The sequence below is a fragment of the Giraffa tippelskirchi genome, chromosome 14 (genome assembly GCF_054371585.1).
Source record: "Giraffa tippelskirchi isolate mGirTip1 chromosome 14, T2T-mGirTip1v1.2.pri, whole genome shotgun sequence".
Taxonomy (NCBI): Eukaryota; Metazoa; Chordata; class Mammalia; order Artiodactyla; family Giraffidae; genus Giraffa; species Giraffa tippelskirchi.
Genome location: NC_137288.1, coordinates 24954173 through 24979995, shown reverse-complemented (window position 1 = coordinate 24979995; position 25823 = coordinate 24954173). Strand labels below are relative to the sequence as shown.

At 36.5% G+C, this 25823-nt stretch overlaps 2 long non-coding RNA genes across 3 annotated transcripts in view; one reads left to right on the top strand and one right to left on the bottom strand.

Moving 5' to 3' along the window:
• LOC145534207 (uncharacterized) overlaps nt 1–25823 on the bottom strand; it is a 178644-nt gene that overhangs the window by 76205 nt on the left and 76616 nt on the right. The gene's annotated exons all lie outside the window — the stretch shown is intronic.
• Nucleotides 5207–25823, top strand: part of LOC145534208 (uncharacterized) — a 50768-nt gene continuing 30151 nt past the window's right edge. The window contains exons 1-4 of the long non-coding RNA XR_014074342.1: nt 5207–5281; nt 7978–8038; nt 8825–8924; nt 15884–16022. This is a non-coding gene — a long non-coding RNA (uncharacterized LOC145534208). The remainder of the gene's footprint in view (nt 5282–7977; nt 8039–8824; nt 8925–15883; nt 16023–25823) is intronic.

Below are 25823 nucleotides of genomic sequence, written 5' to 3'. Positions count from 1 at the left end.
CTTCAAGTTTGTGTGTCCAGAAAGAAGAATGGGTTCAAAGGAAAAGGGCATAATGTGCTAGCTGACCCAGAGATCTCAAAGTATCTTACCAAACACATACCCAGTAATGCCAATTATATTTCACAGGTCACCACAGTGATGAGAGAGTCTGCAAAAAGCAATTATTGTACTAAGTAAATCACTAACTGGAATACACTTCTGTTCTTTTTATGAGCAAATTGAAAGATGTACCATCAAAAGAGAAGAGATCTATGCCTCTCTTACTTTTGCTTTGTTAACATGAATACACCTGAAATTGTTTCATGAGTGTATAAAATTATATTATGTATAATCAAATTTCTCTGATACAGTAAACCCTTTTGATCATCATTTTAAAATTTTATATAACATTTTAATTTCTTTTTACTTCTCATTGAATTTTATTTCAAATATTTGCATTTTTCAAGACTATATTCTTTGGTAATAGCAGAATATCTATGCCACATCTCCTTCTGTCTTTACCAGTTTATCTGCAATAATTTTTAATAATTCTTTTTTATGTTAATTTTCTGGGTGATATTTAGCAAATATGTCCATCATATTTCTGATTTCATTTTATTTGTTATTTTTCCTTAGTATAGATTTCTTTCATCTCTCATTGTATTTTGAATTCTATCTCATTCTAGTACTTTTCAATTAACTTTTTTTTCTTGATATCTAGTTTCTCAAAATAGCCCATCACACAATTTTTCCAAAATGTATTTTTTCTCTTTTTGTTTCATTTTTGGTTAGAGACAGTGCTTCCTCTGATCTCACTGGGGCTATAAAGACCTATTTTTTAATATGATTTTGTCCTCCATTTGTTTGATTCATTCATGCTTTGATGCATTTCTCCTTTTTTTTTTTTTTGGAACCCCATGATCTGCAATCCACCAGGCTCCTCTGTCCATGGAATTCTTCAAGCAAGAGTACTGCAGTGGGTTGCCATTCCCTTCTCCATAAAATTGCTTATTATGGACACTTAATATAAATGAAATCATACAAAATGTTTGTTTTGGGTAGGTTGGGCATGAAATTCCCTGGCAGTTCAGTGGTTAGGACTCTCTACTTCCACTGCCAGGGCCTGGTTCAATCCCTGGTCAGAGAACTAAGATCCTGCAAGCCCTGTCGCTGGGTGAAAAAAAAAAAATTCAAAAATTTTTATATCTGGCTTCTTCCATTTAGCATAATTGTTTTAAGATTTACCCACACTGATGAATGTATCAGCACTTTTCTCTGTCTTCTTGCTAAATAATGCTACATTGTTTGGATATACCACAATATTTTTTGCCCATTTACCAATTGATGAACATGAAGGTTATTTTCATTTTTTATCCCGTATAAATAATGCTGCTATGAATATTCATATATTTGTGTTTTCACTTCTTTTGGATATATACCAAGTAATAGAATTGCTAAACCATATGGTAAATCTTTTTGATTCATTGTCTCCTCTGGTGGCTCAGATGGTAAAGTGTCTGCCTGCAATGCATGTGACTGGGTTTGATTCCTGGGTTGCGAAGATCCCCTGGAGAAGGAAATGGCAACCAGCTCCAGTACTCTTGCCTGGAAAATCCCATGGATGAAGGAGCCTGGTAGGCTACAGCCCATGGGGTCACAAAGAGCTGGACATGACTGAATGACTTCTCATTTAATTCATTGGAAGGACTGATGCTGAAGCTGAAGCTCCAATACTTTGGCTACCTGTTGGGAAGAACTGACTCACTGGAAAAGACCCTAACGCTGGGGAAGATTGAAAGCAGGAGGAGAAGGGGACGACAGAGGATGAGATGGTGGGAATGGCATCACCGACTTGATGGATATGAGTTTGAGCAAGTTCTTGGAGTTAGTGATAGACAGGGAAGCCTGGCGTGCTGCAATCCATTGGGTCACAAAGAGTCAGACATGACTGAGTGACTGAACTGAAATGATGGCAAATCTATGGTTAACTTTTGGAGAAATTTCCAAATGTCATTGCTTAAGTGGCTGCTCCATTTTTCATTTCCACCAGCAGTAAGCGAGTGGTCTAATTTTTGTACACCCTTGCAAGTACTTACTATTTCTTGTTTACATTATTGTCATCCTAGAGAGTGTTTATTTTAATCTCCTTATGAAAGAGGATAATAAATGAGAGTAGCTATAGAAAGTTGAGTTATGTTCATCAAGCTTAGTTACTCAGTTAAAGTGTTTTTAAATTGTAGATAACTTCCAATTATGTGCTCCCAGTTTGCTCTGGAGAATAGAAATTACTTTGATAAAAGTTGTAATAAAAGTTATAACAATACGAATGTCTGAGCTGTAACGATCGCAATAGTGACGAAATGTGTACACAGATTCGTTTTGTCCTAAGTGAGGGGCCAGATTGTCCCAGAATATGTAAGAATACAGTTAAGGTTAAAATGTGAGGAAAATAATTTATTTTTCTTTTTTTATGGTATTTATACATAAGAAAAAATTATGAAAGTTATAAACATTTTGGCAAATTTTACTATTATTGTTAAATTTTTATGTTATTAATGTTTTTGCTAAATTGTGGAAGTTTAATGTAATTTGCCTAGAAGGCAAATTTTATGTCTCACCAGAATAGTTTTTTTGTGCTTTAGGTCGACTAATCATATGCTTTATGCCAAAAAAAAAAAAGCAACAAAATGAATGTTTTCATTTATAAAAGATCTAAGTTTTCCTAAAAACACAGTGCCTTCTATATTTATTTTAAACATGCTTATTATCATACGTAAAAATTATAAATATATATGTTTTCAAGCCTTCTGATCCTATCTTAATGAAGCATTTAAATTTCGTCTATTTTTTTTTATTTTCTCTGATAAAAATCTTAAATCTATAAAAAATAACCTAAAACCCTCAGAGTATGTTTTAAATCTGAAGCTATTTGAAACTTAACCAGAGGGCCCCTGAAAAATTGCAAAGATTTATTTTTTCACCTTGTTTTTTTTTTTTTTTTTTTAGTGGTTTTTGCCATACAGTGACATGAATCAGCCATGGGTTTACATGCGTTCCCCATCCTGAACCCTCCTCCCCCCTCCCTCCCCATCCCATCCCTCTGGGTCATCCCATTGCCCCAGCCCTGAGCATTTGTCTCATGCATCGAACCTGGAATGGTTTTTTCACCTTTTGAAAGGAGAGTGGCCACAAGTAACTACATTTGCTTGATGTACTCCATATTTCTTAAAAAGCTAACACTATTTTGAGAATTGGATAGTCAGAATTATTGAATGGGAGAGTACATTTCCCACTCAACTTAAGTTTGCATAGGTAGAACAAGTAAAATGATTTCAATATAAGTGTGTTTAATGTAATTTTTTCAGAAAATGCAGACTTTATGAAAGGTTCTGCATATTTGTCTTCTGCCCATAATATGTTTTTACTTCTAGAGTAAAACTCCATCAAACTTTTCTGAGGTAGTTATACGACATACCCCTTCCCAGGGGGCTCAGACTGTAAAGAATTCACCAACAACGCTGGAGACCGAAGTTCAATCCCTGGATTGGGAAGATCCCCCTGGAGAAAGGGCATGGCTGCCCTCTCCAGTATTCTTGCCTGGAGAATCCCATGGACAAAGGAGCCTGGTGGGCCACAGTCCAGGGGGTCGCAAAGAGACACGACTGAGCAACTATACTTAATAGATGGTTTTACTCTATTCTACCCTGATATTCTTGATTATCACAACAGATTCAACACAGTCATTAAGTCTTTGTCCTCTCCAAATCATTCTGTCTCCATTTTATTCGGGGCTTCCCTGGTGGCTCAGACGGTAAAGCGTCTGCCTGCAATGCAGGAGACCTGGGTTGGATCCCTGGGCTGGGAAGATCCCCTGGAGAAGGAAATGGCAACCCACTCCAGTATCCTTGCCTGGAAAATTCCATGGACAGAGGAGCCTTTTAGGCCACAGTCCATGGGGTCGCAAAGAGTCAGACACGACTGAGCCACTTCACTTCACTTCACTTCCATTTTATTCTGATGTTTCTCAGAAGTCTTTGCACTATTTGTGTCTTCAACAAACCTAAGGCAGTCTGGGAGTCTCAGGAAAAGGATTGTACAAAGTATTTTGAACCACTTTATAAGTGGTTCAAAACCTTCGTGCAAGGTTTTGATGCCTTTGTTGACATTACTGAGACAATTTCAGACGATCAGTTACAGATCATCCCAGAGTAACAGAGTTAGTGTTGCTTTTACACTTCATTTTCAATAGAAAAGTGAGAAATTCCTTTTTTGGGTCTTCTTAATCTAGCTCTAACCTTTGAGTATAGTCTGTTTTTGCAAACTGAAATAAAATATTTTTAAAGTGGTATTTGATTCTTACTGACCTTCCCACCTCAATTTTGAAATTCATATGTTTATTTAATTTTCATAGTAAGACAATTATCTACCCAGGGTCAATAAGAAAGCTGTTCTATTTGGCAGGATATAATTAACCAAACTGATTGTGTGATCAGTGTCATAGATATAGTGCTGCATTTGTGGACAACTCATTTCATCAGTTGTGTTGAGCTATTATGAAATAAAGATTGTTGATGCTTATAAAGCTTTGTGGTAAAGCATACATGGAACTTAATCACTGTCTCACAGTCAGTAAGAAAATTCACCCCTAATCAGGACATGGACCTTCACAAATTATGAGAGTTTCAATGAAGAAATTTACCCATATTTATATATACTGCAGATGAAACTTACTTAGAACAGTTTCATCCACTTGATTTCTCAGTGGCAGGATAGCAAATAATAGAGGATTTGAAAAGTCCAATCTGAAATTCCATATGAAAACTTCTGTGTCTAACTTCTTTTCTTTAAAGTCTTTATCGAGTTTGTTATAATATTGCTTCTGTTTCACATTTTAGTTTTTTGATTGTGAGGTATGTGGGATCTTAGTTCCCTGACCAGAAATTGAACTCACCAACTTACACAGGGAAGCAAAGTCTTAACCACTGGATCACCAGGGAAGTCCTTATAACTTAATTCTAAGCCCTTAATTCTAAGGGCTTAGTGGTTATTCAGGACTTCCCTGGGGGCTCATTTGTAGCTCAAAGAATTTGCCTGCAACGCAAGAGACCTGGGTTTGATCCTTGGGTTGAGAAGATCCTGTGGAGGAGGGCATGGCAACTCACTACAGTACTCTTGTCTGGAGAATTCCATGGACAGAGGAGCCTGAGGAGCTACAGTACATGAGGTCACAAAGAGTCAGACAGAACTGAAGCGACTAAGCAACAGCAGCAGCAGTTGCTCAATACTGTGCAGCTATTGAAGAGTAAGCCAAAGAGACATATTGGGTTTTACAAATCTCACTGACCATGAAAGTGATCAGACCAAACTACTGAGACTTGCATTTTGTGATTAATAATCATTTTTAGGCACTATTTATGATTACCAAGAGAGAGACTATAAGGAAAATTTTCAAAGATGTGGAAATTTAGAAAAAAACTATACAATGTGCTTTCAGTAGAGTGTGGGGCATTTTATAGAAATGCATTGCCTAATACGGTGGCTCGGACAGTAAAGAATCTTCTTGCAACGCTGGAGACACAGGAGATGTGGATTCGATCCCTGGGTCGGGAAGATCCCCTGGAGAGGAAATGGCAACCCTATTCTTGCCTGGAAAATCCCAGGGACAGAGGAGTGTGGCAGGCTACAGTTCATGGGGTTGCAAAAGAGTCGGACATGACTGAGTGACTAAACAACAATATGGCAAACAAAAAATTACATAAAATAAAAATTCAGTTACTCAGTCACACAATCGACATCATGAGAACTTAATAGACATAGCTGGCTAATGGTTACTTTACTGGGGAGTCCAGTTATATGTGTCTTATTATTGCAGAAACTTCTATTGGAAGCTCTGGCCTAGGGAATCCTTTAGTGGATTCTTTGATTTTATAGGGATTTGTGACTTTGGCTGTCTTTTTCGTATGTTTCTGTTTCTATCAACTCAGGTATGTTCTAACTCAGGATAATGATTGAGTTGCGTTAATAACAGTCCCACAAACGGTTCCTGTCCACAGCAATTCAAATAAATTGCATCTGATACCTCCTCTAGAAATTAATGACATCACACATTTTATTGCCCCATATTAATCAGTTTTGTATTTACTAGCAAGTTCATTTAAGTGTATCTGAATATCAATGTATATGTCTAGTCTCCAAAATTTTCTTTGAATCTTGTTTAACTCACTAGCTCCCTCTAAAAAACGACAAGTGAAATCTTTAACACATGTTCATTTTAGAATTTTATGAGAGTCATGAATTTATGTGTTTGAAAAATATACTTTGGTATTCTATCTCTCATTTTTTTGAAGCGATTCATTTTTTCTTGTATACAATATCTTTAAAGCAAAACAATGAAGAGTGTCATTAACTATTTCAATTTGGACAATGTCATTCATAAAACATTTCTAAGCAAACTGCAGAGATATGGTTCAATAGTGATTGCTTAGTCAATAAATGCAATCTGTGTTAGAAATAGCTTTCTTTACTGTTCTACTAGGCATTTAGCTTGCTATCCTTAGGAAGAAGTTGAAGTTTTTGCAACATATTTACTTGTTTTTGTACAGTAAGCCCCAGAGAGACTGTTGTTACCAATTTTATGATCTTGGATTTGGTTAACCAGCCCTCTTATCTTGTTACTATTATATTCCTTTTCCCTGATAGTAATATACTTTGGACCACAGTAGTTTTAGGACTTCCCTGATGGCTCAGATGGTAAAGCATCTGTCTACAACGCGGGAGACCTGGGTTCAATCCCTGGAGAAGGAAATGGCAACCCATTCCAGTACTGTTGCCCAGAAAATCCCATGGACAGAGGAGCCTGGTGTCCATGGGGTCGCAAAGAGTCAGACATGACTGAGCGACTTCACTTTTCACAGTAGTTTTAAGCATGGTATCATTTTAATATTACCACCTTTAACTGCATTGTAATTCCCAAAACCCAAGAAGCGTTTGTTGTGTTGGAAGCCCGTTGAAATGGACACAGTCAGCTGCCTGACCTTGATGATTAACCAGTGTTAATTAACTCTGGATGCAGAGTGCAGAGCACCTGGAAGTGCTCAACAAAGACTGATCCCTTGTCTGTCCTCTCACCCTGATCCCAGTCCAATGAAAGCACAGTGTCTGAGGTGGCACCAAATTCAACTTCTCAAGTGTTTTTTCAAATTTTTTCTCAAGAACAGACTGTTGAACTTAAGTGGAAGAACCTGGAGCCTGTTATACAGAGTGTAGTAACTCAGTCAGAGAAAAACAAATATTGTATATTAATGCATATATATGGAATCTTGAAAAATGGCCCCGACAAAACTAATTGCAGGGCAGGAATAGAAACACAGAGGTAGAGAACGGACTTGTGGACACAGAGAGGGGAAGAGGGGGTGGGATGAGAGAGGAGCATTGAAATATATATATTTCCATGTGTAAAAGAGATAGCCAGTGGGAAATTGCCGTATAACACAGGGAGCTCAGCTCAGTGCTCTGTGGTGACCTAGCAGGGTGGGAATGGAGGGTGGGATAGGAGGGAAGCTCAACAAGGAGGGGATAATGTATGCATATAACTGATTCACTTTGTTGTACAGTAGAAACTAGCACAACATTGTAAGGCAATTATGCTCCAATTAAAAATTTAAAAATTAAAAAAAATTAGCATCAAAAAAGAACAGACGATTTTTAACATAGGAGTTCTATTTTCTTGTGAGGCAGTAACAAATCTTCAGATATAGCGATACACCAGGACACAGTGATAATAGTTATAATGTGCAGCCAGTGTTGGGAGCCCTACCACGTCCTCAGCTGTGATCCCTTCATCCCCTCTTCTCTTTGTGCTTCTGACCCATCTCTTTCTCTTCTGGGCCTAGGATGCTGATTAAATGCACATTAGATCATTGGATACTGTCCCTTAGATGTGCTGTTTTGTTTTCCTTTACTTGTTTCAATCTTTTCTCTTTACTTTCTTCCCTTTAGGTGGTTTTCATTGATTCATTTTCAAGTTAACAGATTCTTTCCTCAGCTGTCGAGTCTAAAGGTAAATCTGTTAAAGAAATTCGTTATCTTTGTTATTTTTAAATTTCTAGCATTTGCAGCTGATTCTTCCATTCAACCTTTTCCACGAGAGCCTCTAAAAATACTAATTTTAATTTCTTTAAATTCCCTGCTGATTGTTCCAACAACTGTATCACAACTGGCTCTGATGATTGTCTCTTCACCTAAAGTGCTGTCTCTTCAAACTATGTGTTTTGCCTTTTTGTAAGCTTCATGCTTCTTTATTGAAAGCAAAAATGTTGCCCTGGATGGCAGATACTAAAGCAAATACTTGTGTGCTTGGAGATAGACACATCCAATCTGTTAACCAATCTTGACGCTGTCATGGCTGAAGGAAATGGAAGAATAGCTCTTGGGGTGTCTATCAGTAACAGGTGTCTGCTGTCTGGCATGCATTTCTGAGCTGTTTCATCTTTAAATGTGCTTTCCACTTATAATTTGGAAAGCTCCTACGTGCTCTCAATAGTGAGGAATGGTGGGAATAAGCTTCAGAATTAATTGCTTAATAACAAGTATTTAGAGATGATAAAGCTGTCATGGGTCGTGGAGGAATGTTGCAGCTATTTACACACAGTTTAACAACAACAGCAACAAATTGTGGGGTTAATGTGTTCTATAGGAGAGCATCTGATGACCTATTTATCTTGTAATTCCAAGATGCCACTTGGAATTACAGAGGCGGGGTTGTCCTGAGTGTTAATGTAAGTGGCAGTTGTGGTGTGAAATCATACTGAACCCTCCGTTTTTGTGTTTCTTTCTCTCTATCCAGTCTATTGATGACTCAAACAAATAGGCCCTGTTTCTGGTTTCGCATTTTATACTTGAAACAGTACATATAGCATTTGTGACAGAGAGCATTTGGGTGCAAGGTGAGAATTTACAGAGATCATTGACCTCTTCAGAAACTGTGAGCATCCTTTGGAGTGGGGAGGTTGTGTTATCTGACTTGGGAGCTGGGCCGGGTTTGGGGTTTGTAGTTGCTATGGTTACCCTCACTGAACCAAAGCATCACATTACTCTATGAATCTGTCCTTCATTTTTTTTCCTTGACTTTGAATCTTCCCTTTGTGCTGCTCCCCAAAGAGACTCTGTCTCTTGCAGCTCTCCTTGCTGTATCTAGTTTTTTAGTAAACTCACAAGTGGCTTTACCTGGCCCTTGTGAGTTTAGTGGTGGTGAGTGGTGGAGAACCTCATTTTCTGATGTTCTATCATAGCATAATTTTTGCAGGTAATGTGAACCTGAGTCTTGGGGAAGTGGCCTTGCCAAGTTTTCCTATCTTTCCTCCAGATGTAATACTGGACCTAGAACATATTCTGGGCTTCCTTGGTGGCTCAGATGGTAAAGAATCTGCCTGCAATGCAGGAGACCCATGTTTGATCCCTGAATCAGGAAGATTTCCTGGAGGAGGACTTGGCAACCCACTCCAGCATTCTTGCCTGGAGAATTCCATGGACAGAGGTGACTTCCAGGCTACAGTCCATGGGGTTTCAAAGAGTTGGACATGACTGACACACACACACACACACACACAGCACATATTCCTACACTCTGTCAGCAATGTAGCCTTTTTATTTCCTCCCAGACTCCCTTCCCTCAGTCACATTGAGCTTCAATCAATGCCCTAATTGATCATGCATTTTTATAATATTATTTTTTGAATAAGAATTGTATGTACAATTGACCCTTGAACAACATGAATTTGAACTGCATGGGCCCACTTACACATGGAATTTTTTCAAATAGTAAATATGACAGTACTACATGACCTGGTTGATTGAAGCTGAGGATATGGAATCTAAGATTTGAGGAACTCAGCATATGGACGAACTGCATATACAGAGGGCTGACTATAAAGTTATACGTGAAGTTCCAACTGTGCAGCAGTAAGTCCCCAGGCCCCATGTTATTTAAGAATCAACTATATACATTTGGTGTGCAATGTGATGATTTACTCTACATATACAAAGTGAAATAATTACAGTCAGACTAGTTAAAGAGAATGCATTTTGGTCCATAAGCACAGAGTCTTTAGATTTAGTATAAATAAATACATAGGTGAACACCTACAAACATACTAGAGAGACAAATTTGAATTTCGTAAGTGTGTTTTTGTAAGTGTGATCCATAATATATTTAGGGACAAACCTGTACTAAAAATTATTCGTTATCTATATGAAATTCAAATTTACCTGAGTGTCACTGACCGTATTTGACAGCCCACAGAGAAGAAATTGGGGTTACAGCTTTAGTAGTGATTGACATACCTCTCTTGCAGCTGTTGTGGCTTTCTATCCATATCCTCAGGCTACAGGCTTTGCCCGTGTAGATTAAAATTATTGCTCAGAAGACTAGTCACTGGAAATGGGGTCCTGGGTGATTTTACAGAGGTTGCTATTTTCTTTCCCTGGTGAGTACCAAGGAAAAGGGTTTTCAGCATTAACCCCAGTCTTCCTTCAAGCAACAGGTGGGTTTCTTGGATGTCAAGCATGAAAGAGCATGCTTACTTTTATTAGAAACCACCAGATTGTCCTCCAAAGTAGCCACACCATTTTGCATTCCCATCAACAATGAATGAGAGTTCATCTTGCTTCACATCCTTGCCAGCATTTGATGTTGTCAGTGTTCCAGATATTTTGCCGTTCTAATAGATGTGTGGGCTTCCCAGGCGGCTCAGCAGTAAAGAATCCACCTGCCAATGCAGGAGATACGGATTCAATCCCTTGGTCAGGAAGATCCCCTGGAGGAGGAAATGGCAAATCACTCCAGTATCCTTGCTTGGAAAATTCCATGGTCAAAGGAGCTTGGTGGGCTACAGTCCATGGGGTCTCAAAGAGTCAGACATAACTGAGCTCGCACACACTATAGATGTGTAATAGCCTATCACTCTTTTTTCCATATGCATTTCCCTGATGACTTGTGGTATGGAAACTTTTTTCAATATTATTTGCCATCTGTATACTTTCTTTGGTGAGGTGACACTTACGGTCTTTGGATCACTTAAAAAAAATTTTTTTAACAATTTCAAAACAATTTAAATAGTTTTTTTTTTCCTTTCCTTTGAGTTTAAAGAATTCTTTTTATATTTTCAATAACAGTTTTTTATCAGATATGACTTTTGAAATTTTTCTCCTAGCTTGTGATTTCTCTTATTGTCTTTTACAGTGTAGATGTTTTTTAATTTTAATGAAGTCCAGCTTATCATTTCTTTCATGATCATGCCTTTGATGCTCTCTCTAAAATGTCACCACCATATCCAGTCATCTAACTTTTCTCCTGTGTTTCCTAGGTGGAGCTAGTGGTAAAAAAACTGCCTGCCAGTGTAGGAGACAGTAGAGATAGAGGTTGGATCCCTGGGTCGGGAAGATCCCCTGGAGAAAGAAATTGCAATCCACTCCAGTATTTGTCCCTGGAAAATTTCATGGACAGAAGAGCCTGGCAGGTCACAGTCCCTGGGGCCCCAGAGTCTGACACAACTGAGCACAACATCTAGTAGTTTTAAGCTTTACATTTAGGTCTGTGGTCTCTTTTGAGTTGATTTTTGTGAAGGGTGTAAGATCTATGTCTAGATTCATTTTTGGCCTGGTGGTGGTTTTGTCACTAAGTTGTGTCTGACTCTTGTGACCCCATGGACTGTAGCCCGCCAGACTCCTTTGTCCATGGGATTCTCCAGTCAAGAATACTGGAGTCGGTTGCCATTTCCTTCTCCAGGTGATCTTCCCAACCCAGGGATTGAATCCGGGTGTCCTGCCTTTCAGGTAGATTCTTTACCCACTGAGCTACAAGGGAAGATCTTTTGGCATGAAGACACCCAGTTATTCTAGGACCATTTGTTGAAGAGACTATCATTGCTCTATTGTTATGGCCTTTGTTCTTTTGTCAAAGATCAATTGACTATGTTTGTGGCAGTTTGTTTCTGGGACCTCTATTTTTTCCACTGATCTATTTGCTTGTTCTTTTGCCAATACCATACACTCTTGGATTACTATATCTTTATAATTAACCTTGAAGTTCAATACCCAATCCTCCAACTATATTCTTTAATATTGCGTTGGCCACTTTAGGTCTTTTGCCTCTCCATATAAACTTTAAATCAATTTTCCAATCTCCACAAAATAACTGACTGGGATTGTGATTGGATTGCTTTCTATCTATAGGTCAAGTAGGGAGGAATTGACATCTTGACAATACTGAGTCTTTCTATCCATGTATATGGCACATATTCCCATTTATTTTGTTCTTCTCTAATTTTGTTCTTCATAGTTTTCTTCACATACATCTTGTGCATATTTTTTTTGTGAGCATGAATATTCAGTCTCTCAGCTGTGTCTGACTCTTTGAAACCCCATGGACTGCAGCCTGCCAGGCCTCTCTGTCCATAGAATTTTCCAGGCAAGAATACTGGAGTGGGTTACCATTTCCTTCTCCAGGGGATCTTCCCAACCCAGGGATCAAACCGCTGTCTCCTGTGTCTCCTGCACTGACAGATGGGTTCTTCTGAGCTACCTGGGAAGTCTATTTTGTTTGAGTTATATCTAAATATTTCATTTTTTAGATGCTAATATAAGTGATATTGTGGTCTTCATTTTAGATTCTACCTGTTCATTGCTGGCTCTTATGCTTTTAAGCCTTTGGCATATTATCCTGATTCTATTTCATAACATTCTATTGTTCATTCCCAACTGCTCCTTTTGCAACTCTGACCTCTATATTTTCTAGATTCATTGGATTCATATCAGTCCATACTTCTACACCAATGGCTTAAAGGTCTTCATTGTTTCCATATAAATTTAAGATTAAATGACCTATCAATATATTTCACAAGACAATAAATACTTTTTCATAGTCCCTTTTAAAATTTAAAGGCATATCTACTTTTTGTGTAGAATTGAAAGGCATTGATAATGTTCCCTATTATCTGTAGGGATTTGCCTTTTTTATTTAAGAACAACTATTTCATCTTCTCTAATGATGTACCACCATTCAGCTCATTCTTTCATTATTTTGTGATGTGAATTTTTTAAGATTAAAATAAGCCTTCATCCTTCTGAATGTCCAGTATAATAGCATTATTTCTCTTTAAGTGATAAGTCCCTTCAGCGAGAAAACTTTTGAAATATCTCTCAAGCAATTTTCATTGTTTTATGTGAAGTTGGAGTTTATGGACTTATAGGAAAATGATAAAGGGCAAGCATCCTCTCTGAATCAGCAAAACTTTATATATTAACATACATCTTTTTCTGATCTTATTTTGTTTCATCTTACTTCTTTAAAACATTTTCAAACTTAGCCAACTTTTAATTTGAAGACTCAAAATATGCTGAACAGAAGTCTTGCCCTTTATAGTGAGAACCCTAGGGAATATGTCTGTAAGTGGCTATTCTAATAGGAGATATTTCAAGTGTCTTTCACAACTAAGTATTTTTTCATGACCCTAGTGAAAACCCTTATCTTATAGGTTTAGTATCCATTAGCAATTAATTTAGTCACCTCAGTATCTGCTTCTTACCACATTGTTCCACTGCCATTTGAAAAAGTTAACAGAAGGAAATGGTTCAATAAGATCTAAAACTATTCTTTTGTTGGCCCAATTGGATTGGGCCAGTTAACTTGCAACTGAGCTTTGTTAGCTTATTTAAATAGGCTACTTCTTTTTCCATTCTTAGTGTGTAACAATTGTTTGCAAATGCTTTCATAAATACAAGATAAGATTAGCATATCAATAGAGTAAAAATAAAAATCACATTATCATATCAATAAATACAGAAAAAAAATTTGACAAAAATGCAGCACTCTTTCAACATAAAAAACACTCAACAAGTTAGGAATAGAAGAAAACTACTATAACATGATGCCAAAAATTCAGAAATATTAAAATTAAAGGCACCAATCAATAAATAGTATTTAGAAAGAATTTATTTTGCATATTACAACAGTTCACCAACTAAGAACCTTCAAATTCAGAGACTGATATGAAATTTAAGAGTATAAAGTTACCAGATGCTTATAAAGTAAAAATGAGGATGTGATATATCCTTTACATTCACTGGTTATCATGATGATTGTTTTTATATGGCAGAAGATTTGTTAAAAGTGATTATTTCTTACCATTTTTAAAGGTAAGATAAGATTTTTTATGATTGTCAAAAGCATGTACAAGAAATAATCCAACAAATTTTTGCTTACGTTCATTAAATAAGCTAGACCTAGTTTGGTTAAATGGTTTCAGTCGGTTCAGTTCAGTTGCTCAGTCGTGTCTGACTCTTTGCGACCCCATGGATTGAAGCACACCAGGATTCCCTGTCCATCACCAACTCCTGGAGCTTGCTCAAACTCATGTCCATCGAGTTGTTGATGGCATCCAACCATCTCATCCTGTCAGCCCCTTCTGCTCCCACCTTCAATCTTTCCCAGCATCGGGGTCTTTTCCAATGAGTCAGTTCTTCTCATCAGGTGGTCAAAGTATTAGAGCTTCAGCTTCAGCATCAGTCCTTCCAATGAATATTCAGGACTGATTTCCTTTAGGATTGACTGGTTGGATCTCCTTACAGTCTTGAGACTGCAGTCCACGGGACTCTCAAGAGTCTTCTCCAACACCACATTTCAAAAGCATCAATTCTTTGACACTCAGCTTTCTTTATAGTCCAACTCTCACATCCATACATGACTAATGAAAAAAAAAACATAGCTTTGACTAGATGGACCTTTGTGGGCAAACTAATGTCTGTCTCTGCTTTTTAATATGCTATCTAGGTTGGTCATAGCTTTTCTTCCAACGAGCAAGCATCTTTCAATTTCATGGCTGCAGTTACCATCTGTAGTGATTTTGGAGCCCAAATAAAGAGTCTGTCACTATTTCCATTGTTTCTCCATCTATTTGCCATGAAGTGATGGGACCAGATGCTATGATCTTAGTTTTCTGAATGTTGAGTTTTAAGCCAAATTTTCAGTCTCCTCTTTCACTTTCATCAAGAGACTCTTTAATTTTTCTTCACTTTCTGCCATAAACATGGTGTCAGCTGCGTATTTGAGGTTATTGATATTTCATGCTTATTGATATTACACAGATTATGTGCTTTTATTTGCTTTGGGAATTCTCAAGCCCAGTCTCCATTTTGTATTTAATTTTGACAGTATAATGACAGTGTATGAAAAATTCACAGCTAACATCATGCTGCTGCTAAATCACTTCAGTCGTGTCTGACTCTGTGCGACCCCATAGACGGTAGCCCACCAGGCTCCCCCGTCCCTGGGATTCTCCAGGCAAGAACACTGGAGTGGGTGGCCATTTCCTTCTCCAATGCATAAAAGTGAAAAGTGAAAGTGAAGTCGCTCAGTCATGTCCGACCCTTAGCGACCCCATGGACTGCAGCCTACCAGGCTCCTCTGTCCATGGGAGTTTTCAGGCAAGAGGACTGGAGTGGGTTGCCATTTCCTTCTCCGAGCTAACATCATACTCAATGGTAAAAGACTGGAAGCTTGCAATCTAAGATCAGGAAAAAACAAAGACACATACTTCTCGACTACTCTTCAACACAGTACTGAAAGTCCTACCCAGAGTAAGTAGTTAGATAGGTAGGTAGGTCGATAGATTCTGTTTAGTCACTCAGTCGTGTCTGACTCTTTGCAACCCTTTGGACTGTAGCCGGTCAGCCTCCTCTGTCTACGGAATTTTTCAGGCAAGACTGCATTGCAGGCAGATTCTTTACCTGCTGAGCCATCAGGGAAGTCTAGGTAGATAGATTGCTGACGTTCAAATCGGAAAGAAACGTTTTTCATAGGTGCTAATATCATACATAATGGTGAAAGACTATATGCATTCCTTCTAAGATCCAGAGCAAGAGATCACTATCTACTGTGTCCACTTTTATTCAACATTGCACCGGAGGCTTTAGTCTGGGCAGCCAGAGAAGACAAGGAAATAAAAGGCATTAACTTGAAGAGGAAGTAAAATTGTTTCTGTCCTCAGGTAACAATCTGTATGGAAAATTCTAACAGTATACATTGGAAAAAAATAATTAGAATTTTAGACAAGTTCAGCAAGGTTGGAGGATATAAGGTCAATGTACAAAAATCAGTTGTATTTCTAGATACTTTCAACGAGCAATCTGCCAATGCAACTAAGAAAGTAATCCCATTTCTAATATCATTATGAAAGTGTAGCCTGAGGTCTCGTATGGCGAATTCCTCTTTTGAGATATTTCTGAACTAGCCATTTTGCCCTAAACCTGCATTCTGCATTAGTCAACTATGCTAAACTGCTTTTGGTGCTGAACTTCTGTTCATGTTAAGTTTTCTTGCACATACCCTGAACTCTGCCGCCTGGACCATACTACCAGTCCCTCTTACCCCAATGCTTATACTAATTTCTACACAACATTTTTTTTTCCCCCTTAAAATATTACCTAACATCTCAGTTTTGGTTGTCTTTTTTTTCATTTCTTCAATGTTTACTTCCCAGTATTTTAATTTAATTGTTTTCTTTGCAATCTCCTGCATGACAATATCTTTCATGAGGTTTTAAACCCTATATAATGTTCAACACTGAATCTTTCCTGCCTAATTCATTGTCTGGCATAGAGCAAGCATGGGGGAATCCTTCTAAAGTCAACTGCCATGATACTGTATAACTGTATACAAAGCTGTGCAATTTTAACGTCTAACTCATTTACTGAGTCTTCTATTTTTCTAGAACACTGAGCTCTCTCTATGTCATAATCAGTTTATTCTCTGGATCTAGGCCTGATGAAGCAGGTTCAATATGTATTTGGCAAATACACCGATGAACGGATGAATGCCTTTGGCAGAATTGATGTTGTATAGCTTATGGGTTAAAATTTCCATAGATGGAAGACAAATTCTGACTCCATAAGTTAGCAATAGTGTCACCTTAGCACTTTAGATGGACTATTTGTTTTCTTCATGACTTAGTCACCGTAAAATGAGTATACAGTGTCAAGTGAATTATTATTATGATAAAATGAGGTAGTACATGAAATGTTTAAGACAATGCTTGGTGCCTAATTAGTGCTCTATAATTGTGAAAATTTCAAAACAACATTAAAACTAAAGGAAAAAGGAAACAACAAATATTTAATAAAAGGAAAAAATGTTCTTAAATCATGCACAGAAACGACATTTGATTACTTGTGAATGCTTTGATAAAAAGTTTGTATGATACTTGACTAATTAGTTTTTCCCTACATAGGCTACATTTCCTATTAAAATGAAAACAATCTCAAAAAAAGCAAGTTCAGTTTAAGAACTATGTATCTCACTATTAAATGGTAAATCAAATTGAAAATTAAATTATTTCTTTACATTCAATGTATTATTCTCATCCTTAAACTGTCAGATAAGACTGAAAGTATCCTCAACAAGATCTACAAATGAGGATGTCTGTTAGTTTGTGGTGGGCTTTATTTATTTATTTACTTATTTTAGAAAGAAAGGTATAAATTTAAATTCCAATGAGCTAAGAAAAATCTTTGACAGTTTGGAGAAAATCAACTCAATATTGCCCATTAATGAATTGAAAATAGTTTAGAATGAGATCAATTGACAAAGACATATTTTACCAATTAGTAAGTACATTACAGGTAGAAATGATTATTCAGCACAGTTTTGAATGTGGCCGGAAGCAAATGTTAGAATCATAGTTTAATACAGAGCAATGTGTGATGTATATTGTGAACACTTACATAATTGGCCTTGATTGTAATCATCCCTCTACATCTAATCTCATTTAAAAACTTCCCTAGTGAGTAGATGGGGGAGTTAGAAAAATTGAAAAAGGAAAAGCACAGTCTATTTTAAAAACAATTTGTGTAATGTGTTGTCCTCAAATTAATGCTTTATCATTTTTATTATTATGACTCCTTTCAGCTCTCAAATCAGATTTATTGTTATAAGGCATTCATGAATACCATAAGTTTAGAAATTTGGTGATTTATAAGTAATGTTATGTAGATGCCTTGTCCAGCTGTCACAGTTCAAGTGCAGTACACGTGCTTTTAGAAGGCATCATGTTACAGAAGGATACAAAATTTAGAGGTAGAAATGCTATAGATTAAATGAAGCACTTAGCACTTCTAGGAGCAAGATTGTGTGAATTTATCATTTTTATAGTCTCAATTTTTCTTATATAAAATTGGCATGATATGCTTACTTCATTTTTCTGATGGTAAGATTTAAATAGCCCCAACACACACACACACACACACTGACATAGATATGTCAGTTAACTTTGAATTGTTCTCTGTCACATGGACAGAGGGGCCAGGCAGGCTATATTCCATGGGGTAGCAAAGAGTCAGACACAACAAGCTGTAGAGAATGCAGTTAGATATGATTGACCACATGGTATAGGTATAAGACCTTTCTATGAACTCTCCGAGTAATTTAGGTTGCTACCCAGCAAAACTTAATGAAAAGTGTTTCTAAGAGTCTGAAAAGTCTTATAAACAGCATGAGGTTAGACTTTCTCTTCTATCAAGTCTCGTCATTTTGGATTTTTAAACGTTTTTCAGACTGTTTATACTTAATATAAATATTGATAGGTTTAGATTAATGTCAAACATTTTGTTTTTGATGTTATATTTTTTCCTACCTGTCTTTTATTTCTTTTCCATTCCTGCTTTGTTTTGGGATCCTTGAGTATTTATTTTCATTATTACATTTTCTTCCTGGTATTGAAATTTTAGATATTTTCTTTGTATTAAATGCTAGTGGTTGCTCTAAACAAGCTTATGATATGCATCTTTAATTTGTAACATATCCTGCTAAACAGTAAACAACTTTGCAAGCATTAAAAGAAGCAGGCCTACTGTAAAGTAAAAGCACAGAGGGTTTAGAAGTAACAGTGCGGAAAAGATGGAGGCAGGAATGACAACCCCCTCCAGTATTTGTGCCTGAAAAATCCCATGGACAGAGGAGCCTGGCGGGCTACAGTCCATGGGGTCTCAAAGAGTCAGACATGACTAAGCAACTAAACACACAGCACGCACCGGTGGGAAAGATGTATCTTGTGTTTGTTTTTCATAGTTATTTGAATCCAGTTTCTACTAATTCCAATGTGTGAGGTGTGTAACGGTTCCTGCCGCTTCTGAGTCTCTTGACAATGAGTCATATTTTCCTGCTTCTTTTTATGTTTCACAGTTTTAGAATGAGATTTTTAGACATGGGTTATAAAGGCAGAGGAGAGTTTGAAGTAAATATTTTTTTACCCTTTGCCAGGATGCTACCTGAGGGATCAGAGGCAATCATTTCTCTCTCTGAGCTGGGTCTGGGCTGTATTATACCTAAAGTTATAACCAGATTACCGCTGGCTTCAAATATTTTGAAGGCAACATCAGGACTTCTTAATCAATAGAGAGCTAGCAAATCTCAAAAGTTCTCTTTCTGCTTTACAGTGTATCAACAGTTGCCAAATAGCTCTTAACTCTCAGCTTTGCAACCACATACAACTTTGTCTTTCCTTTATTGTCCTGTTTCTGGCCTTTAGCAGGATTCTATTTAGCAGGAACACTGTCCATTCACTTAGAAATGTGAAAATGCATGAAAAAAAAAATCAGCTGGCTTTTTAAATCCCACCTGTGGAGGTTTCATTACCTCACCCACCATTCTTCCAGTAACAAAATCAGCCCTGATGTTCTTTTGTACTATGGAGAGCTCATTTATTTTGAGAATAGGGAGTACTTTAATACAATATCAGGATATGCAAGAGAAAAATTCTTCCTTATTTAAAAAAAAAATCATTTTACATTACATTTCCAGATCAAATGATGTCAATGTGGATTATTTATTGAAATACTTCTTTAAATATGGAGCAAATCTGAAAGAATCAAAACAAATCAACACTAGGTTCAAAGTGGACAGCAAAGCAGTGCTTTTTGAGTATTCTGTGTTTACATGTAAATGTGTGTGTCTATTTGTACAGCAATTTATCATGACAACATCATAGTTGAAGCATTATTGTTAATCATGTTTATATTTTATAGGGTATGATAAATATAGTTACTAAGCAAACCCATTCATATCCACAATGCAGAATGAATGTATGTGATTACATTCATTCAATTTGGTTTATGTAAGTTTTATTGATATATATGCTCAAATCCACTTCAGATCACACAAGCCCTGTTAGAGTCTAATGTGAAAACTTTCAGAGTTACTTGAGTGTCACCTTAAAAACAAGAAAAATCTGATAACTGTCATGTGAATGGAGTCACCATGGAAATGTTAGCTTTTTTTGTTGTTCAGTAGAACTGTCTAAATCATGGCCTGGAAACTTGTGAATAACAGATTTCAGAGTGACAAAAACACCTGCTTCTTTAAATATCTCGAAAGCTAGCTTTGCTTTGCTATAGTAACAGTAGCAAATAATAAAATATACAATAAAGTATGCTAGAAGTGGCTTTGCACTCAGAGTAACTGTAGGATCTTGTGCCTATATCACAATTAGAACTCAGATTTTGCAGGCACTGTGACTGATGGTGGGTTCTAAACTAAAATTATTAGATAAAGTATTTATAATAATAAAAGCACTGCATCCAGCTTTCAATCTTTAAATGACAATGACCCATACACTTAAAGTGCAGTGCCACGATTTGCTTACTTGAATTACTTAATAATAACCAAAAATTCAACCAACCAGAAACTATTGTAGGGTTTCCCTGGTGGTCCAGTGGTTAGGAATCCGCCTCGCAATGCAGGGGACACCAGCTCGATCCCTGGTCCAAGACGATCTCACATGCCATGGAGCAACTAAGCCCTCGAGCCACAACTACCGAGCCTGGGTGCCTAGGGCCTGTGCCCCTCAACAAGAGAGGCCACCACAGTGAGAAGTTCACGCACTGCAATGAAGAGTAGCCCCTGCTCACCACAACAGAGAAAACTCACACGGAGCAACAGAAACCTGCACAGCCAAAAAATAAAATTAAAAAAGTAAAAATAGATAAATAAAAATAAAAATCTTAAAAAAAAAACAATTCTATATTGTAAAGGATATCCCAAATTGTAAAGAACATCTTAATCTCTCAAAGGACAACTCAACATTTATATATTATATATATAAATATATATATATTTTTTATATATATATTATGTGAGACATACTGGAATTTGTTTACTCAATCTCCATGTTTTACAAAATAAAAACTATATTTTATCAAATTCCTTATTGGTAAGGTTTTAGATGTTTTAGATGTAAATTACTGTCCACCAATTGGATGCATTTACAGAGATTCAGATACCACTTCAATGGCAGAAAGCAAAGAGGAACTAAAAAGCCTCTTGATGAAGGTGAAAGAGGAGAGTGAAAAAGCTGGCTTAAAACCTAACATTCTAAAAATAAAGATTATGGCAACTGGTCCCATCACTTCATGGCAAATGGATGGAAAAAAAGTGGAAACAGTGACAGATTTTATTTTCTTGGGCTCCAACATCACTGTGGATGGTGACTGCAGCCATGAAATTAAAAACAAAACAAAACAAAACAAAACACTTGCTCCTTGGAAGAAAAACTATGACAAACCTAGTAGAGTATTAAAAAGCAGAGTTATCATTTTGCAGACAAAGGCCCATATAGTCAAAGCTCTGGTTTTCCAGTAGCTATGTATGGACATGAGAGTTAGTCCATAAAGGAGGTTGAGCACCAAAGAATTGATACTTTTGAATTGTGATAAGGGAGAAGACTGTTGGGAATCCCTTGGACAGCAAAGGAATCAAACCAGTCAATCCTAAAGGAAATCAATCCTTAATATTCATTAGCAGGACTGATGATGAAGCTGAAGCTCCAATATTTTGGTCACCTGATGTGAAGAGCTGACTCATTGGAAAAGACTCTGATGCTGGGAAAGATTGAGGGAAGAGGATACCGCTGGGGTGTGGGGAGGGGGAGACAGAAGATGAGATGGTTGGATGACATCACCGACTCAATGGACATGAGTTTGAACAAACTCTGGGAGATAGTGAAGGACAGGGAAGCCTGGTGTGCTGCAGTTCATGGGGCCATAAAGAGTCAAACACAACTAGTGACTGAGCAATAACAATAGAGATTCAGAAGACAGAACTGAAGACAGGAGATGATCATTCTGGAAGTGGTGTCAGTGGCTATGGTCTACCGTGGTCATGGATTCCCATCAGCAGTTTCATTTTGGTTGAGGTTCATCTCCTGGATTTGATGAAACATTGACTATAGAGATAGCCACTGTGTATAATTCATGAAGGTCAAGATTGTAGCTTTGGATATACCTTCTCCAGCCTGTTAGTGTTCAGAGGCGACACTGGTATAAGATCTGAAAGACAGCTCCTTGTAGATCTGGGAGTTATTCTCAGGTACATGGACTAAAATGTGACTTGTCAACTTTCAACATTTTTGATAAGCTCCATACTCTCTGTATTAAATTTCTTTCTGACTAAATAACCTAGCAGAGTCTTTATTTCTATTCAATTCAAGTTAACAGTGGTGATCTTCAAATTGTTAATTTAAATCTCTCTTAACAGAAATGCAAAATGTAAAAATAAACTCTCCTTAACAGTGTATAGCTTTTTTCTTGGAAAAGTTTTTTTATTTAAAATTTTCTGTAAGGATAAATTTTCATAGCCTTTGATTCCTCGTGTAAAGGTTTAAAAATGCAGATGCAAGCATTTTTATATGCTTACCACCAGGAACAAATCTTTGTAGTTGCAAAAGAAGTAGATGATCTTTTGAATTTCACTTACAATGTCTTCAGAGAGAATACTATATGACAAATGTATATTAACCATCTCTCCTACATAGGGGAAAACATTCAAAATTCTAATTCTAAATATCTGTCTAGTCGTTTGATATTGATCTTTTTTGTCACACAGTAACTCTGTACAACTTTATTTGTTTCTAAATAAGTATGGAATTTTCGAGGCCAGAATACTGGAGTGGGTAGCCTATCCATTCTCCAGTCGATCTTCACAACCTAGCAATTGAACCAGGGTCTCCTTCCTTGCAGGTGGATTCTTTACCAGCTGAGCTACCAGGGAAGCCCAAATAATTATAATCTAAATAGTAATTGATTTTGAAAATTATATTTTAGAAAGATGTGAACTTTAAAAGAAAAAGCATCTAAATAACTTCTGTTCATTAGAATATTATTTTTAAGTCCCAAATGTGGACTCATTCTCTAGTATTATCTTACACATGAGTCTCCATACTCTAAGCTTTTTGTTCTTGTTTCGTCGCTAAGTCGTGTCGGACTAGTTTTAACCACATGGATTGTAGCCCACCAGGCTCTTCTGTGCAAAGGATTTCCAAGGCATGAACGCTGAAGTGTCATCATTTCCTTTTCCAGGGGCTCTTCCTGACCCAGGGATCAAACAGGCATCTTTTGCACTGGCAGTGGGATTCTTTACCGCTGAGACACCAGGGAAACCCATTCATGTTTTACTCTCATTCATATGTTAAGTATTCTAGAAATGACTATTAAAGATCATTCAGTTCTTCTTAAGGCTTTCCTTCATGAAGACTACAATGATAACATTCAAATTTTTGCTGCAATATAGTCCTTTATACCTATTTTATTTATTGGTTTAGACAAGAACTTTTTAGATATGACAAAAGCATAATTTATAAAAAACACATTAGAAATTGGAATCTCCAAAAGTCTTGTTTATGGTGATGGTCTCTTGGTGTATATATGTGTGTGTCCAAACATATCTAGTTTTACATATTAAATGTGTACAGCTTATTACATGTCAGTTACACCTCAATAAAAATGAGTGAATTGAAAATGCTGTACAAACAAAATTAAGTAGCATCTCATATGTTCAAAGGACATTAATTTTATTAATAAATGCTTAAGATTGATCTAAGCTTAGATAAAAGATACAAATGTAGGATAGACAAAAAAAAATGAAGTAAAGATAACATGCCAAAATGGTAAAGGGAGTTGTCTGAGAGCAGACATGGATGGGGTTGCCATGTTGGACTTTGTGTTTCTAAATGGGCCAACATTCTTTTTGATTTGCCATGTCTCTGTGGTAACATAAGCTTCATATTAAAATTTTCATTTGGTCCTGCTTCAGGAAAAACAGAGTTTGCAAATTTTCAGTTACTCCTCAAAATTCATTTGATTAATCAAATGTTTATTGAATGTTCATATTGCCAAGCAATACATAGCATAAACATTATAAAGTATGACAGACATGTTTCCTTTCTTCTTACCATTTTGGGGGTCACTGTTGAACAGAGAATGGAATGTAAGATATGAGTATCTAGAAATGAGGCTGCAAGAACATGTTCTTAAGTGACTTAAGGCTTTTTCTTTTCAATATCTAGCATTGTACACACTATAATTAATCACATTCAGAGGTACATACATCCATATGCAACAGAAGCAGAGAATTTAAGACTTGTGTTAGCCTCTTGAATCTCTATGGACAGAGATTGCAATTTACAAGATAAGTTTCTATCATAAGCAAAAGCATGCTGCCGAGTAGGAAAATCCTTTGTTTTCAAGTGCATTGATGCTGTGCTTCAAGCTTTTCTGTAATTGCATGATTTCAGAGTTGTTTTTCACGGATCTGACCGAATCTTTCCAAAGTAATGCTTAATAGAAAGTTGAAGCGCTGTAGCCTAGCAATAAGACATTTTACTGGTAATTACCAGAATGAGTCATCATTCTGGATGGTGAGCAGCATTGATTTTTAGTCCCTTAAAGGATTTATTTATGTTTTTTCTTTTAACTTATCTGAAAGCCTTCAATAAAGGAATGGTGCTGAGTGAGTATTTAATCATAAACCTTTAAGGCAATGACATATGGGAAAAATGATTCCCTTACCTTTCTTTCAAAATATATTTGAAAAATGTGAGACTGGAGACAAATAAACTTGTAATCTCTTTTAAAAAACGTATGAAGATGTCAACAACATTTTAGGGTAAAAATGCTTTATAACTTAAAACTATAGATAGATACATAGATACATCAGAGTCAAAATTAAGAATGGGCTATATACAACAATTTTAATGTTATTAATGTTTTCTTTAAATTTTATGAGTACTTAAAGTAAAGGATCAAGACAGGAAACACATTCCACAGAATCAAAATAGGCATCCTGCACTAACTTGTCTCTAATTTTGCCCTTAAATTGTGTCTACATATAGTCTAAATAGTCTTTATAATGAAAAAATAAATAAATCTTTACAGAGAGGTGAGGAAGGTCTCCAGCTCCCAAATCTTCCAGACATCATGAAAAAATAGACTTAGTATTTTTTTCTAGTTAGTATATTGAAGATTACATTTAAATTTTTATATAAACAACTTGAATTTTTGTTGTTTTCATCTTTACTCAAAGCAGCATTTTATCCAGTTTATTATGTGCGTGTGTGTGTGTGTGTGTGTGTGTATGGATGTGTGTGTGTGTGTTTTCTTGGCATGTATATCAATTAGGTGATCAATGAATGCTAATGTGCTTATCCTTTAATGTCTCCTAAGTATAGCTCCTGGAAGAAAGCTCTTCATTTGAAAAACAAACATATTGCAAACCCTAGAAGCCAGGCATTATGTTAGCTGCTGGAATATTGACAAATATTGACAAATAAAGACAAAGTCTCTCTTCCAAAGAAAGTTGCTGGAAGTGTTTTGTGATGATAAAAGACAATGACCTCACATCAATTTTCTGCAATAATTCTTCCCTATTTATTTGTGGACCAGTATTTGTAACTCCATGGAAGAAATAGAGTATAAACAGTACAGATACAATCTCATCCATGTAATTAAATATACAAATGATTCAC